This window comes from Xiphophorus hellerii, chromosome 11 (genome assembly GCF_003331165.1).
Source record: "Xiphophorus hellerii strain 12219 chromosome 11, Xiphophorus_hellerii-4.1, whole genome shotgun sequence".
In the NCBI taxonomy this organism is placed as follows: Eukaryota; Metazoa; Chordata; class Actinopteri; order Cyprinodontiformes; family Poeciliidae; genus Xiphophorus; species Xiphophorus hellerii.
In genome coordinates, this window is record NC_045682.1 from 8163748 (window position 1) to 8179100 (window position 15353).

At 38.1% G+C, this 15353-nt stretch overlaps 1 protein-coding gene across 2 annotated transcripts in view; it reads right to left on the reverse strand.

The window, feature by feature from the left end:
• Positions 1 to 15353, reverse strand: part of opcml (opioid binding protein/cell adhesion molecule-like) — a 285206-nt gene that overhangs the window by 24253 nt on the left and 245600 nt on the right. The gene's annotated exons all lie outside the window — the stretch shown is intronic.

Below are 15353 nucleotides of genomic sequence, written 5' to 3' on the forward strand. Positions count from 1 at the left end.
TGTCAGGCTGTGCCATCCAGATCCCTTCCGCCGATGTTTTTTTTTTTATTTGATATTAAATAGTCAAATAAATCAACCAAACTGGTTATTTCTGTCTCATTATGTTATCATTTTGCCCCTTAAGCACATAAATCAAAGTTTGGTACCACACAACAAAAAGCTTTTTTTTTTTTTCTCTCGCAATTGAAAAAATAGATAAAAGAGGATATGCCTCACTTTCTGATAAAAAAAAAAAAAAAATCAGACTGAACCTTTTCTGTTTTAAGTCTGTTAGGATTACCGAAACTACCTCAATTTTCTAAATGTCAGAATATCGATGTTTTTTCCAGAGTTTTTTAAAATTCTTTTGTGACCTAATATTTACGACTCCTTTCTTGTTGTCTACGTTTCTTGGTGAGCCGCCACTTGTTTGTGATTGGATCTGAAATCTGCCCCCAAACATTCGCGTAGATGCGTCCAGTCTGTCACAAAGCAGCCGTACCCACACACATAGCATGTCATCTGTCCTCCTACATTTTAACCTGGCGACCACTTTGCACGCAACGGCTCCCCTGCAATCCGCTGTCAGGGAGCCTGTCATTAAAAGCTTCAGCTTAGGAGCGACAAGAATCTGTAAAGTCAGAGTGGGCACCACACCGTGCTGACAAAACTTAATCAGTCTGACGACACAACATGCAACAGCTACATGTGTTCGCAGCACAAAATGTTACCATTGAAAAAAACAAAAGGACTTGAAATTGCACGATAAATATGTTTTGCTTAATAATTTTTTTTTCCTGCGCAGATGTAGGTTACATCTCTATGATCAGCAGGAAGCTTTGATGTTATAAAATGCAGACAGGACTGACCTGGAGTAGTTATTACCCTCCGTCCGTTTTCATGCTTTGAAGAAGGAATTTGAACTTCTTGTTTCACGCTTTCTTTCCAAGTGTGGCCAACAGTTAAAACTTTGAAGAGCCATCAATGACATAGTAAAAACAAACAAAAAAAAGGAAAAGACAAATCTAATTTAGATTTCATTGGGTTGACAGAGAATCAATGAACTGTCTCTGTTGTTAGGCTACTGGAGGACAAACTGACCACTTTTTCTCACTCTGCTACTTTCTTCTTCTGCTGCTTCCCAATTTGTCTCTGCCATTTTGTGTAGCTGTGGTTCCTTCCTGGATTTGGCCGTCAGCTTAGAAAATGCTGCCAACAAGTAAACACTCTCCCTCTCCTGGTATTATTATTTTTCTTTTTACGTTTCCTTAACACAGAAAGTAATCCTACATCAGCTCTTCTGTTTTGCTATTTCTTATTGCGCATTGTGCTCTGTTGTGGCCGACGGCCGCTTGTACTGAGCCAGGATCTGGTTCTGCTGGAGGTTTCTTCCTGTTAAAGGGGAGTTTTCATTTCCACTGTCACCACATGCACGACTGTCTACTGTCCAGGAGGAGTGAATGCACTGTTTGATAACTGGAATCAATGGGAATGCAAAACTTGAATTTAATTGTATAAAGAACAGATGACCATAACAGGTTCAACAGCAACAAGCAGGATGCTTCATAACGGGGCTGGCAAGTTTCACCCAACTTCATGAGAAGGATCAGAGAAATGCTGGAGACATGAAAAACAGCAAAAGGAGCAAAACAAGTATTGGCAAGGCTCCAGTACACAAGAGTTTACTGTACTTGGATTAGGAAGATGTCTTGGGTGAATCTGAGAAGGCCAGTGATCAACACTAATTTCAGGCAAAGACTAAGCAGTGGCGTTAGTATCAAAAAACCTTTTATAAAGTAAAAAAAAAAAAGTAAGCCTTGGTGGTACTTTTAAAATAACGGACCATCTCTGTTTCTTATGACTACTCCGTCTGTAGCCACAAGCTTTTTCTTTTATGATTGCATCGAGACTGACACTTAAACCACAAAAGATTTATTTTGTTGTTAAGCTGGCGACAGAAAAAAACTGTCTAGTCTTAAAACTGAAGTCTCTGGAATCACTGCAGCCTTCACACCTTTGTCCGGCAGCCTTTCGTTTAATGCTGCTGGAAGACATGAAAGTATAGAAACACGACACATCCACATCACCTCTCCACACTCATCAGCTGGTGTGTTTAGTTAACGCACTTTCAAATACAGTTACATTTAACTGATTTCTTTAGGTGCCAAACAAATATGCTTTCATTTGTGCTACATGTTACCAAGGGCGTAAATCCCATCTCATTATTGGGGGGGGGGACCATAAACAGGAACATTTCTTAAGAGCAATTTTGGGGGGTCGGCAAAGTCACAGTAAAATGGACCGTAAAATATTTGTAAACTATGGTTTACAAAGTTTTTAAACCACATTCAAGCTGCAGGACCAAAAATGACTAGTAATGCACATCAACAAACTATTGAGAAATAAAACTAAAATTCAAATGTTGCTTCTATGCAAGTTTTGTTCAGTCTGACTGATCTAATTTCTGCTACACCTTTACAAAAATTTAAGGTTCTAAATAAAAAAGCTTTAATGAGTAACTCAATGAGTAACTCAATGAGTTACTCATTAAACCCCCTCGACTCCCGGGGATTTACGACTATGCATGTTAAATCTTTTGGGGAGAGATTAAAAACACATATTTCTTGTTTTCTTTATGCCTCCGTCACACCTAATTCAAAGTTTCTTAATGTGAATACAAACAAAATTGAGACAATTGGACAAACTTGAGTCCTTTGCTACTCGTAACATATTTCCTAGTCCAACCTAGAATCTGTTTCTCTTCAAGAGATTAAAAGAGAAAACAGCAGACTGATGTTTTTACTTTTCCTCATTTAGACCTTTAGATTTCCTTGTTCGGGTTCTAGATCACTCATCCATTTGCTGTTTGTCGCTGCCCTACGACTGTTGACAGGACGAGAAACCGTGACCATCACCATCGCCTTGACTTCATTGGCAATAATTTTATCAACTGTTTATAAGGCTCTGATTTCTGTCTATCTAGATGAATTTTACACCAAAATATTTCAGCAAGAGCAACAGGGTCTGCTTCCCCGATACTCTCGGATGTCTTACAACCAGACAACAGTTGCCAGACAATTAAGAGTGGCTCACGCAGTCCTGCAGAACCTACCGATGCAGGAACAAATTGCTCAAAACATAGTTTCAGAAGAAATGACAAGAAAAAAACCTGCCTGGAAATTTAACTGCACTCTATTTTAGTGTAGTTTCAATACCTGATTTTTATTTTTTTAAAATCTATTTTATATTAATTAGTTTATTCATGATGTATCATTTTATCTCGTTGTTTCACTGTTTTAATTACCTGTTTCTTGGTTTGGGTCATTTCAATTAGTTGTTTTCATTTTATTGTGTAGAACTTTGGTCCAACTAGTTTTAAAAGTGTTTTATTGAGAGTGACTAAGACTTTGTTTTTCTTCTTGCTGTAAGCTTTGTTCCAAAACACTGGTTCATGGGACCTGTCCACAACGGCAAATAACTTCTTAAACTTTTTCTAGACATCTGCAGCTGTTTCGCATTTGACCTAAGGACTAGCACTATGGCTGATAGACGCAAACATGCATAAAAATTATAGGAATCATTTGATTTCACCATCTGTAACCACACGTTGCTTTTTTGACGAGATTCTTATTGTTCATTTACTGAGGTACAAGCCAATTTTAAAAAGTAATGGACACAGCATGAGATTTCTTTCAGTAATGGACCCTTTCCTGAGATCCAGTTGTCATTGTAATTTAGTCGCAGTGAGTAATATATCTGGAAAACAATTTGTCTGTTACAGCGCTTTGTGGTTTTGTAAAGTAATAACAGATTTGGAACCAAAGTGAAAAATTGTTTCAAGTGAGTTTCTGTGTCAGGACAATTAACAAGCACCCAGACCAGTACGAGGCAAATTTACATTCACTAAACTTTGTAAATAAATTGTACGTTCATATGCATTTTTAAAAGAGGTCGGTGGTCGAAGAATCATTTGCTCTTCAAATGATTCAATAAAAAGAAATGAATGAGATTTAAGCTTCCATGTATCCTGATTTGTTTTGAGCGAGACCCCTGCCAAGAGCGATGAGTCCAAGCAAAAAGAAATACAAATACTGCACCAGTTCTTTTCTATCTGCAGTGATTTTCTTTCAAAATTTCAACCAAAGTTTTTATTAAAAAAAAGAAAAAAGAAAGAAATCATGGACAATCTTTTTAGACCTTTAAAACGAGTAACCGCTTTTAAAATGCAAACTGCAAGAGAGACGGTAACTGGAATACTGAAAGTAAACTTACAGTTTATAGTTAGTGGAAACATGCCTAGTTGAAAGCTAGAAACCATGCTGTGTGCTGACCCTCTGGATGACAAGTTTCTTTGCAACCATGTGATGCTGTGGAGGTCAGACCAGGGAATCTGAATTTTGAGTTGCGAAGTTCTTCTTTGTAAGAAAAGAGAAAATATCCAGCGAGCGGCAGCCACATGGACCAAAAAATGCCTTGCCGATGTCAGAGGTCAGAAGAGAATTGGCAGACTGGTTCAAAATTATAGAAAGGCAAATAGTTTATATAACAATTGGTTACAACCAAGACGTGCCAAAAAGAAGAAAAATCATCTCTGATCTGCGGCAGCAGAGTAACCACACAGGGTTCCATTTCTTTTATCATTGACCAGAAAACGGAGGAAACAATTTACAAAAGGTTATTAAAAACGGACAGTTACAGATTGGAAAAATGCTGCCAAGTCTGATTAAACTATCATTTAAATGGGCAAGTCAGAGTTTAAGCAATAGGAAAGCATGGATGTTTCTTGGTTTTAATCATCTGAATCATGTTTTAGTGTGACGATGTGGGAGCATATTATTATGAGGGGCCGTTTAGGACAAAATTTACGTTTTGTCTCTCACACACTACCAAAAAGTCTCGCATACTCCAAAAAAGTAGCCACGCACACTCCAAAAAATTACGTTTTGTCCCTCACACACTACCAAAAACTCACGCATACTCAAAAAAATAGCCTCGCATACTCCAAAAAATTACGTTTTGTCTCTCACACACTACCAAAAACTCTCGCATACTCAAAAAAATTACATTTTGTCTCTCACACACTACCAAAAACTCACGCATACTCAAAAAAATAGCCACGCACACTCAAAAATTACTCACGCACATTCAAAAAATACTCAAATTGCGTATACACACACTACTAAAATGTCACACACACACACACACCAACGTTAACTTTCTCGCTCACATACACTACTACCAGCTCGCGCACATACACACAAACGTTAACTTTCTCGCTCACACACACTGCTAACAGCTCGCACACACACAGACGTTTATCTCTCACATACACAAGACTAAAGTTGAACACACACACAGTACTAAGACTCGTTTTATGTATGTGTGAGAGCGAGACTTTTTATGAATGTGTGAGAGCGACACTCTTTATGAATGTGTGAGAGCGAGACTCTTTTTGAATGTGTGAGAGTTGTCACGGAAGAGGCGGGGCATAATTTTTGGATCAAACTGCGCATGCGTAGATCCTAAACTATAAGTTTCGATTGTTGACTCACTGTATGTTCTATTACTTAGTATATTTGTGCTTTTAAATATATATAGAACGTTTAACTTTCTTGTAGATTAAATGTGCTATAGAAATAAATGAATCTGATTGATTGATTAAAAATAGCAAAATTGCTGTAGTACAATCTGTCCAATCTGTGTTTTTGTAAATTATTGTTCTTTAATCGATCAAGTGATCTATCATTTGATCAATGATAACATTTCCACTCCACCTGATGTCCGCCCTTCACACAGCACAATAATTTTCACGTCGTCCTACTTTCATTTAATGACAGGTTACGTTACGCCTCCAACATATAAAGTTAAGCGGAAATTTTGGTATTTTAAGGACGAAAATGACAATGACTCATGTAAGTGACAAAAAATAAAATAATCAGGCAAAAAGAAAAAAACATTCCCAAATCAATTAAACTCGTGAAACTTTAACAACTGCAGTTGTGCGGCTTTGTCCAGAAATGTTACTCAATTATGAATAGCAATACATTGTAAGGAAATTACTCAAGCAAAAGTAAAACATGCAGCAGTGTGAAAAATACTCGTGAAAGTAGCTTTTATTTTGCTAAAGTTGCTAAAGTAAATGTAATTGAGTAAATGTAACTAGTCACTTCCCAATTCTGAGATTTACACATGATGTGTCCTTTGAGCCGCTGATTTTATGGACCAAAACAATATCTCTGTCTGCAAATCATCTCAAACTAGATTGATGGACACGACCACGATCCCGTCGGCGTCCGCGGTCGCTACATCTCAGTCCAGTGGAGCGCCTTTGCAGCGCTCAGCGAGGTGGAAGCGGGAGATCTGCGTCATGAACATGCAAGCTAGCAACTCAGTGCGGATTCTGTGATCCCTGGAAGTAAATATGGATTCAAATCTCCGAGAGATGCTTCTGGAAGTTTGCAGAATCTATGCCACAAATAATTAGGCAGCTCAGTCACCAAAACGGGAGTCAAACCGGGTTCACCTGATGAAAGCGGCTCATGCGAACTTTGTTACTTTCCATGAGGTTTCAGGTCATTTCAACCCATAAAGAATAAGTAAATAAATAAATATTATTTTCTTGCTCAAGGTAAGTCAATTTGACAGAATGGGGACAGTCTAACCAAATTTGATACATGGTAATAAAAATGTTGCTTTCTCAACAGAGCATATCAAATTATGCGTCAAAAATAGGTTCTTTTTTTTATTCCACGCTACCTTAATTAAAAAGTAAAAGCTTAATTGCAAAGAAAACGTGCCTCTCTTATATTTTCTCAGGGTTACTCAAATGTCTCCCTGATGATGAAAGCAGAACTGAGAGCTGACATTCTGGTTCCTTTATTAAAAGTTTGAAGAAATGTGCACCGGAATGCTAATTTCTACCCGATTTATTTAAAACATAACTAGGTTTGTAATCATCTCAACAGTGACCACAGCACATTTTATAACGGAGTCTTGCGTTCTCCAAACAGTAAGAACCTTGTCCTCTTGTCCTTGTGTTTTTAAGTTAAATGAAATCTCGTTGCTGTTGACTGTCGCTCTTTAATGGACTTTATTCAAACCATCCATCCGTTGCTGATGTTGTGAGACAAACAGGCTGAGGGAAACTCTTCTGCACTGTGTCTTCTAGTATTTGTTTGTAGTATGCATTTCTTTTTTTTTTTTTTACTTTTAGCATTTCCACTCCCCTCGATGTCCATCGCTCAAACAAGCACAGTCATTTTCTCTTCTTCCTCCTTACGTTTGATGACAGGTTACATTACGCCTCCCGGTCCCATCATCACCTTCCTCACCTCTCCTTGAGCGTAATTAAATCGCCGAGCCCTCCGCCAGCCCCACTCTCCCAACTCCTCTGCCTCATTCATTTCAAATGTATGACCTTTTCCAAGAGCAGTTTTCAATCAATAGGTGTTTTCCCTCATCAGCTCATTTCAAAGTAGAACCACTGAATGAAGTTATGACACGAAAGGGCCGTTACTCAAGCTTGTAAAAATGCCAGTCAGGCCCCCCGTTTCATAGAACACGCGCCGTCACTGCGGTTCAAAGGCGATTCGATGGGTTTTGTTTGTGTGGATGTCAAATTCTCAGTCGGCCGCTTCGTGCATTGTGAGAAAAAAACAACAGGCTGGGTCAGAGCTGAGGTCGGAGAAGGTAAATATGCAAACTAGACAACCAGTCTTGACATGTTTCTGATTCACCACTGACAAAAATAATCTAATCCGCTACTTCTTCATGCAATTAAGAGTAAGGAAATAGAAAAATGGCAGAAAAGGTGGAAAGACAGGAAGAAGATTATATAAAGTGCAAAAGTCAGTATTAATTAGAAATATTACTGAGAGAAACAGAAGGGAAGAAATAATAGTAATCAGATTAAGAGTAGGTCATACTTATTTAAATGACATTTTATATTTAATAGGGAGTAAAAATAATGATAAATGTGAAGGATGTGGAGAGAAAGAAAATGTCGAACACGTATTGATGAACTGTAAGACATGAACCTGAAAGGGAGAAACCGAGAAGAATGGTTGGAAGGACGGGTCAAAAATGGAGTCTTAAAGGAATATTGGGAAATGATGGAAACATGGTGGATATTTACAGATTAAGGAAAACATCATTTATTTATTTTCAGAATACAAAATTAAAAAATAGAATTTAAGAGATGTAATGTTGCTACACACTCGTGTGCAGTAGGTGGCAGTATGCACCTTACAGTTGCTTGCCATCCGCCATAACAGAAGAGAAGAAGAAGAATTTCTACATGCAGCGCTGCGAAAAGCTTTACTGTTAACAGACTCTGTGTCAGGATCCTGGGTGGTTTGAGCTTTTTGTGTTTGCTTTCCTGTTTACTCTGCTAGCCTTAGTTTCTGTCTTTGCTTCTAGTAGTTGTTTATTTATGTCAGATATATTATTTGTGCCTTACGTTTAGTTATTCTTTGCCATTGTTATGTTTTTACGTCATCATTTGCCTCCTGGATTCTGTTGCATTTTGGTCCCACACATCATGACGCTACGTGTTTCTATCTTGTTCATCTCACCTGAATTTAAAATCATCAAGCAATTTTAAAAGTCACAAAAAGATAACCTATCGTAACATAATCCGTTTTCCAATTGATATATATTTTATTTAATATCAGATCTCTTTATGAAGTCATAAACTAACTAATGTCAAGAGCCACCACTATTTTACTGCTATATGTGAAAATCACTGGAAGGTTTTCAGCTCCTCTTCTGTCCCTAATTAATTGGATTGCTGGCAGTGAATTAGGAAACATAACCCATCAGTCATAGACTAGTAATCCTAATATCTATTAGGCAGCCAGTTTGAGGCAACGTCTCACTTAATTCAGTGATAGCGAACACTGAAATTTCTTGAATGAATAATGAAAAGAAAAAAAAAAACATCTGCAAAGCATCTTTTTATTGAAACGGTTTGCCAAAGGTTTCCAAAGGGCCAAGAGCCCAATTCAAATAAATGAAGACATCCCGTGTCTCTCCTGACAAAGTGCCTTGATGACACAGGTATTTCAACAACTCATTATATTGACATATAGCAGTTAATTAAGAAACATCATTCCTCTTAACCCTGAGTCTCCAGATAAGAGGCCATAAGACCCTTCTCTCTTTTCCACTCTTGAAAGGGAAACAGGTGTTCATGCAAATCCTCCCCTTGTTATTAATGGTTCAGTTTCAGGAAGGAATTTATCACTTCACTGTTGAGATTAATGATGAAAGACAGAACAGCAGACGCCAGTCATTTGGAACGGTCTGCACCTGTCTTACGCTTTCTGACGACTGTGTTTGAGTAAAAAGCAACAAATTTCATGTGTGGATCATCTTGGTGAAGTAATATTTTCTTTAGATTCCTCTACAAAGTTCAGTTCCATCTTTGTGCTTTTTCTTTGTGCAGCCATCTGTTTTTCCTTTACAAACTCGCTGCAGACCTGCTCCCCTTTCTCCTTCAGCACTTTTTCTGAATGCTTTTTTGCTTCGTGCTACAGAGCACTTTAAGTGTGCGGCTGAGTATAAGAAAAGTCTGACTGAAGGCTTCAGGTTTCCCACCAGGCACCAACACATCTACATCTACATCAACCACATCTGACAGCCAAACAGCCTCAATTCTGACTGTCAGACTGGAATTTCAACACAAGGGAAAGCTTACTAGGACAAATCGAAAAAAACCCAAACAAGCCACTGTTTGGGTTATTTGCTCGATAAAGTTTTAATGTCTGTTTCCCTAATTCTTCCAGGCTGACGCCATTGACTGCTTGGCCACCACTGGAAAATGATCAAGACATACTCCTGCACAAGATATCATCTTTAATATTAACTGACTGTAACGTAAATGCAACTTATGACTTGTTCAAACGTAACAAAGTGGGTTTCAAGAAGCAATTTTACTTCAGACAACGGAGCTGTTTTCATGTTTTCTGTGGTGCAATTCATAACACGCAGGGAAATTAATCCACACACACACACCCCCACACACGCTGCAGAACAAGAGACAGATGCAGTCTCCCAACAAAGACCCTATGAGTAATTTAATCATTCTGAGAATTATAACCCTCAATTACAGCTGAGGAACATGCAATCCCTGTCGGTGAAACGAGTACCTGCTTTATAAAATGCACAAATGACATTTACAGTCATACCAAGACTCTAATTTACATTCTAATCATTCTATGGTTTGTACCATGCTATTTCTAAATCTAATGACAATCTAAGTTTGATGAATTCTGAAGTCACTCAATTATTCCAAAAATACATCTGATAATAAATATGGTAAATTTATTGCTATGTAGTATTTATTTATTTTTTTAATTAGCTGTTGGTGACTGCGCTCATTGTAGTCAAACAACAAAATATGAAAGGCCAGCTGAAACTTTAGATTCTCTTACTGCAAAATGTCTGTTTGAAACAATAATTAGTGGAAAAAAATATCAAGATGTGCATGTTTTTGTATTTCGCAGTGTGTTTGCAATCGCTGAGAACAACTATTTGTTCTTCCCAAACAGGCACCTCAGATTGCACAGCATCAAGTGCTCATACTTTCAGCTGTTACCTTACGCACAACGTATGAGCTCACAAAATATGCATTTATACCGAAGCAGCCCTGCAAGAAGATTCACCAAGGTGAGGCAAGCTTCGATTGTTGCTTTAAAGACTCTTCATAGGTCACCAAAGATCCAACCCTGTTGCTCAGCAACGGCTGTGTCTGCGGTGCAGGGCCTACATTGTTTCTGTAGAGGTAGAGATGACTCCCCCAGTGGTCCTGGGTCTAGATGATCAAATCTTTTATTTTGCAACACATACTTGCAATAACTGACAGGAGGATAAAGAGTTGTCATTGTAGGAAGAGTGAGACAGAGTGGGTTTCATTTAAAGTCAAACTAAATCTGAAAATATGTATGTTGTGAAAATGACATCAGTTTAGTGTCATATGGATGATGATAATAGTCTGTTATTCTCACAGCGCTTTTCGGTGAGTAATAAAACAGTAGATAGCTTGATGCAGCTCATTTTTCATAAACTCTACATGGTCAACATCGCACTTATAGAGCATCTACTTTGTACACAGACATCTGAAATCTAATTTGATAATTATATACACTATATGTAATTTTATAACAATAATTTTATTATTATAGTTTATTTTATCAATTCAGTTCTGACTGCAGGGGCTATGATTCGATTCAAAATTGTTTTTGGATTAAAAACAATTATTCATAATGATCCTCTCTAGTCTGCTATGCATTGCAGAACAACAAATTGAGACATTAAAGTGTCTTCTATACATTTATTAAGTTTTACACATTAATGATTAGAGGGAAATTTTTCAAGCGGCATCACATTTTAGTGCCACTTTGGTGGTTTTTCGTTCAGGAACTGGCAACGTTTCATTTCGTTTCTTGGTAAAGCTGTGGCAGAGTTGTTCAAAGTTGTTCGTTTTTGATTTTGTAGCATCTACTTTGGGACATTTTATATATAATTCTGAATCGAACAGAGCAAAAGAGAATCACAATTCTTATGTGAAAAGAGTTTTTACTACACGCCAGCTGACAGCTCTCGCTCTCTCAAATGGTTTTTTCTTAAATTTATATTTGTTACAACTAAAGTTTCTTCTATCTCACCACTGCCTTATAATGACCAATAAGAAAGTAAAGAGACCAGAGCAAATAATAATAATAATAATAATAAATAATGATCAGAGAGTCAGAGATATTGGTAAATGATGTAATAAGATGTAACTACTCATATGTGTAGCCAGAGCCCTCTGTCAGACTACTGATTTGTCCCAAGGTGTGTATCGTGTAAAATTTTGGAGATGTTTGGAAGTTTGAGCTCTTGGCAGTAAGGGTTACACTGGATGTACAGCACCAAACATAATGTGTTAAAATATAACAGTAACACAATAATAACAAAAGCCTTAGTTTTTTCTAGCTTAAGGTGCTTCTGAAACCAGCAAAACCAGTATCTGACTATAATAGCGAGGAATCAGCTTCAGGAAGCCATTTCTAAATCAATAATCGATGCTAACGTTTTTATTGCATAGCAACAGACTGAAAGCTCAATCTCTTTCCAGAAAATCAAAGACTTTTAAATAAAAATGTTTCAGGCATTTGAGCATTTCTGATGGTCATAAATGTAATGTTAATTTCACTTAATAAAAGTGTAAGACCCAAATAGAAAGCTGATGTCTGTTTGGCGCATGTCCTCCTGCAGTGAACGCAAAAGCTGATCGGGATGGATTGTCCTCGGTGAACCTGAGCTGTGCTCTGTGGTTTGGATGAGTTTTATTTAGAGATCTCATTTCCCAGAGTTCTGTCCACTAACCTCTAACGGAGAAGCACAAGCTGTTCTGTTACCAGAAGGTTTGCATTCTAGACCAAAATCAGGATCAAAAAGAATCGCATGCCCCACTTGAGCAACGTATTTAGAGATGAACATGAAGGCAACAATGTGAGACGCATGAATGGAAGACGGGGTTTTATGTACATGTTGTTACTAAATGTAACTTTTTTGGAGATAAATTGCTGTTTTCAATACAAAACTGCAAACCCCCACCCCCAAAAAAACCAAAACATTGTTGCTTTAAGGGAAATTTTACTTCTTTTTTGTGTAAAACAGGATTTGATTGCAGGTGAGCACCAAAAATGAATTAGTTTTAAACATCAAACAAAAGAAACTAACACAACTGGATTGTAGCTGATTAAAAAAAAAAACGATGTTCACCCCATCCCCTAATCGCTCGTCTCACAACCTTCAGTTATAGATAAGTCCAGTGAGGAGCTTTTTGAAGCCATTCTGACCCACTCTTCACTTTCACCTCAAGATGTTTGAGACGTTTCTTCCATTTCCAGCCCATGTCACGTGTCGTCACTTCACGTCAATGAGATCAAGTTCTGTGCTCTGACCTCTCCCAGGACTTTTCATTTCTTAGTCCTCCGGCACTCCTGGGTGGATCCACTGGCATGTTTTGTTCATTGTCATGTTTTCACAGATGTTGTCACATTGCCCTCAAGGATCCTCAGATGCACGGTGGAATTCATGGTGGTTCTTAATTTCCATCAAGGAATAAATTACACTGACTGTACAATTTCTGTCCACTGTAAAGCCAGCAGCTTAGCAGAGGCCGACTGCCTCAGTATGCAAGAGCAGAGATGGCATCTTAAATGTGTGATTGAATTCTTATAATTTTTTTTTCTGGAATCAAAATAGACAGAACATAGGTACAACGTAAATTCCTGTATCTGTGTGATATCCAGCCGTTTGTATGATGTGTGTGAGTGACGGGGTGTGTTTACGTTGAGCGGATTTTGTGTGCTTGGAGTAAATGTGTGTTTGCACGTCTGTCACCCAGAGGTACAACACAGAACCCAGAAGCAGGAAGGCGTAGTCAACCTCAGCAGCGCCGGGCTACGGACACCAGGCACACCCAGAGAGCCGTCATGTCATTAAATATCGAAACATTATATTTAATGATAACTTCTGTTTCAAAAGAACTGCTCTGTTTTAGAACATATTTACCGGTGGTTGGTGTGTAGTTTCTCTGTGAGTTCTGCAAACCCTGAAGCCTTTGTTTCATGCTTTCCTTCTTTCTCCCTCTGCCCATTTCCTGTGCTATTTCTGTGAATAAGGGCCACTACTGTCAACAAACCTTTAAAAAAAATGTTTACTGACTCCAAGAACTGAAAGTGAGCATTGCCATTCCTCAATATGTCTCCATTTTGTTCTTTGTCCTCTCTGAATGGATGCCCACCACCCCGTACAATGGTGAATGGATGGAGTATTTATTTGATTGAGTCGATGTTAAATCTTTTTAACATGAAACATGAAAGAATGGTCAGGACTACATGTTGCTCTTAAAAGAACTCACAATACAGCAAGAACTGCTTTCAAGCTAATTAGCAAGATAAGACTGTTTGTTTTGCAGATCAAATCTAACACACAAAAAAATTAAATTAAAATATTAATGTCTGCACTTTGTTGAAATCTAAAATCCTCCCGAAGGACCTTACATAAATATTTTGTCGGCCCAAGAGTCCACTTCCACCTATTTGTTTATTGTTTAGCTGTTTATATCTTTTTAATATTCACACTGTTTTCACTTTGCTTATATAAAAGTGAATACCTCAGGACATTTAGATTTTTTTTCTTACCATTACGATGTAGACATTGTATAGACTTTGTGGCAGTTTATCTTGGTTTTCCAGTTCATCTTTTCCCTTGGGCACTCGTTATGTCATTCTGCAGCATTTTCTCTGTTTGGTTGGAAGCCTGTGACTTTTTATGTTCTTCTTCCTCCTGCTGCTCTGGCCCTGTGATAGTCTTCTGTTTCTGCCTGTCTCGGCAGTTTGGTACAATTTGCAGTACACGTTTTTAGTTTGCTATCTCTTTTTTTTTGTTAGCCTGTCTGTGTACCTACAGTGTATATCAGTACATTTAATAATAATAATTGGACTATTCTGATGTTTGTATGCAGGGTTCTGCCTCTGTGTCGCCCCGTGATGAACTGCTGATTAGTCCAGTGGTCATCCTGCCTCTTGGCCTCACATTGCTGGACTTGTGGTCTTGTTCTGGTTCAGCAGGAGAGGAGGATGGTGAGCTTGTTCCTGAACGGAATCTGATGAAGAATGTGTTCAGATCACTGGCTCCAGACCTCCATCTGTTTAGTCCTCCTGCTTGCAGCCTCTGATCTTCTTTATCCCTTTCCAAACATCTCTGGTATTGTTCTGCTGAAGCTTGCTGTCCAGGTTTCTTCCTACACACCTCCTTGCTGCCTCTAATCTTGACTTTAAGCTCCTTCTCTCTCTTCCTTAACAAGTCTGTCTCCCATCGAGTCTAAGAATAGAAAACTAATATATTTTTTTTTCTTTTATATCATAAAAAAAGGTTTTATGGTCTATCAGATAAAAATCCTGGTAGAGAAGTACAGTCATCCAGTAATGATGCTGGCTGGTTGTCAGGAATTTTAACTCATCAAGAAATAACATAAAGGGTATTTGTGAAATGTCATGTAATTTACATTTATGAAAGGTTCATCTGTTTTCTGCTCCTCACAGGTTTTATTTTACATTATGAACCCCAGCATGCATCCTCGCTCTACTCCCTGTGATAACTGCATCGCCACGACGTGTTTCTTAGCGTTTCCCTTATCTTGAGGCGGCATTACTAGAAAAGTGTGCATTTCTTTTCTGCTGTGTAACACCATGAGTGACACTGTTTAGGAGAATAATCCCAAGTTGACAGCAGCTGTATGGGCTGCTGTGCTTCTGTCACAGTCTCTCTGCGCTGTCAGTCCCTCAAAAGATGTCCTTCAGATTCCATGTGAGCATTGC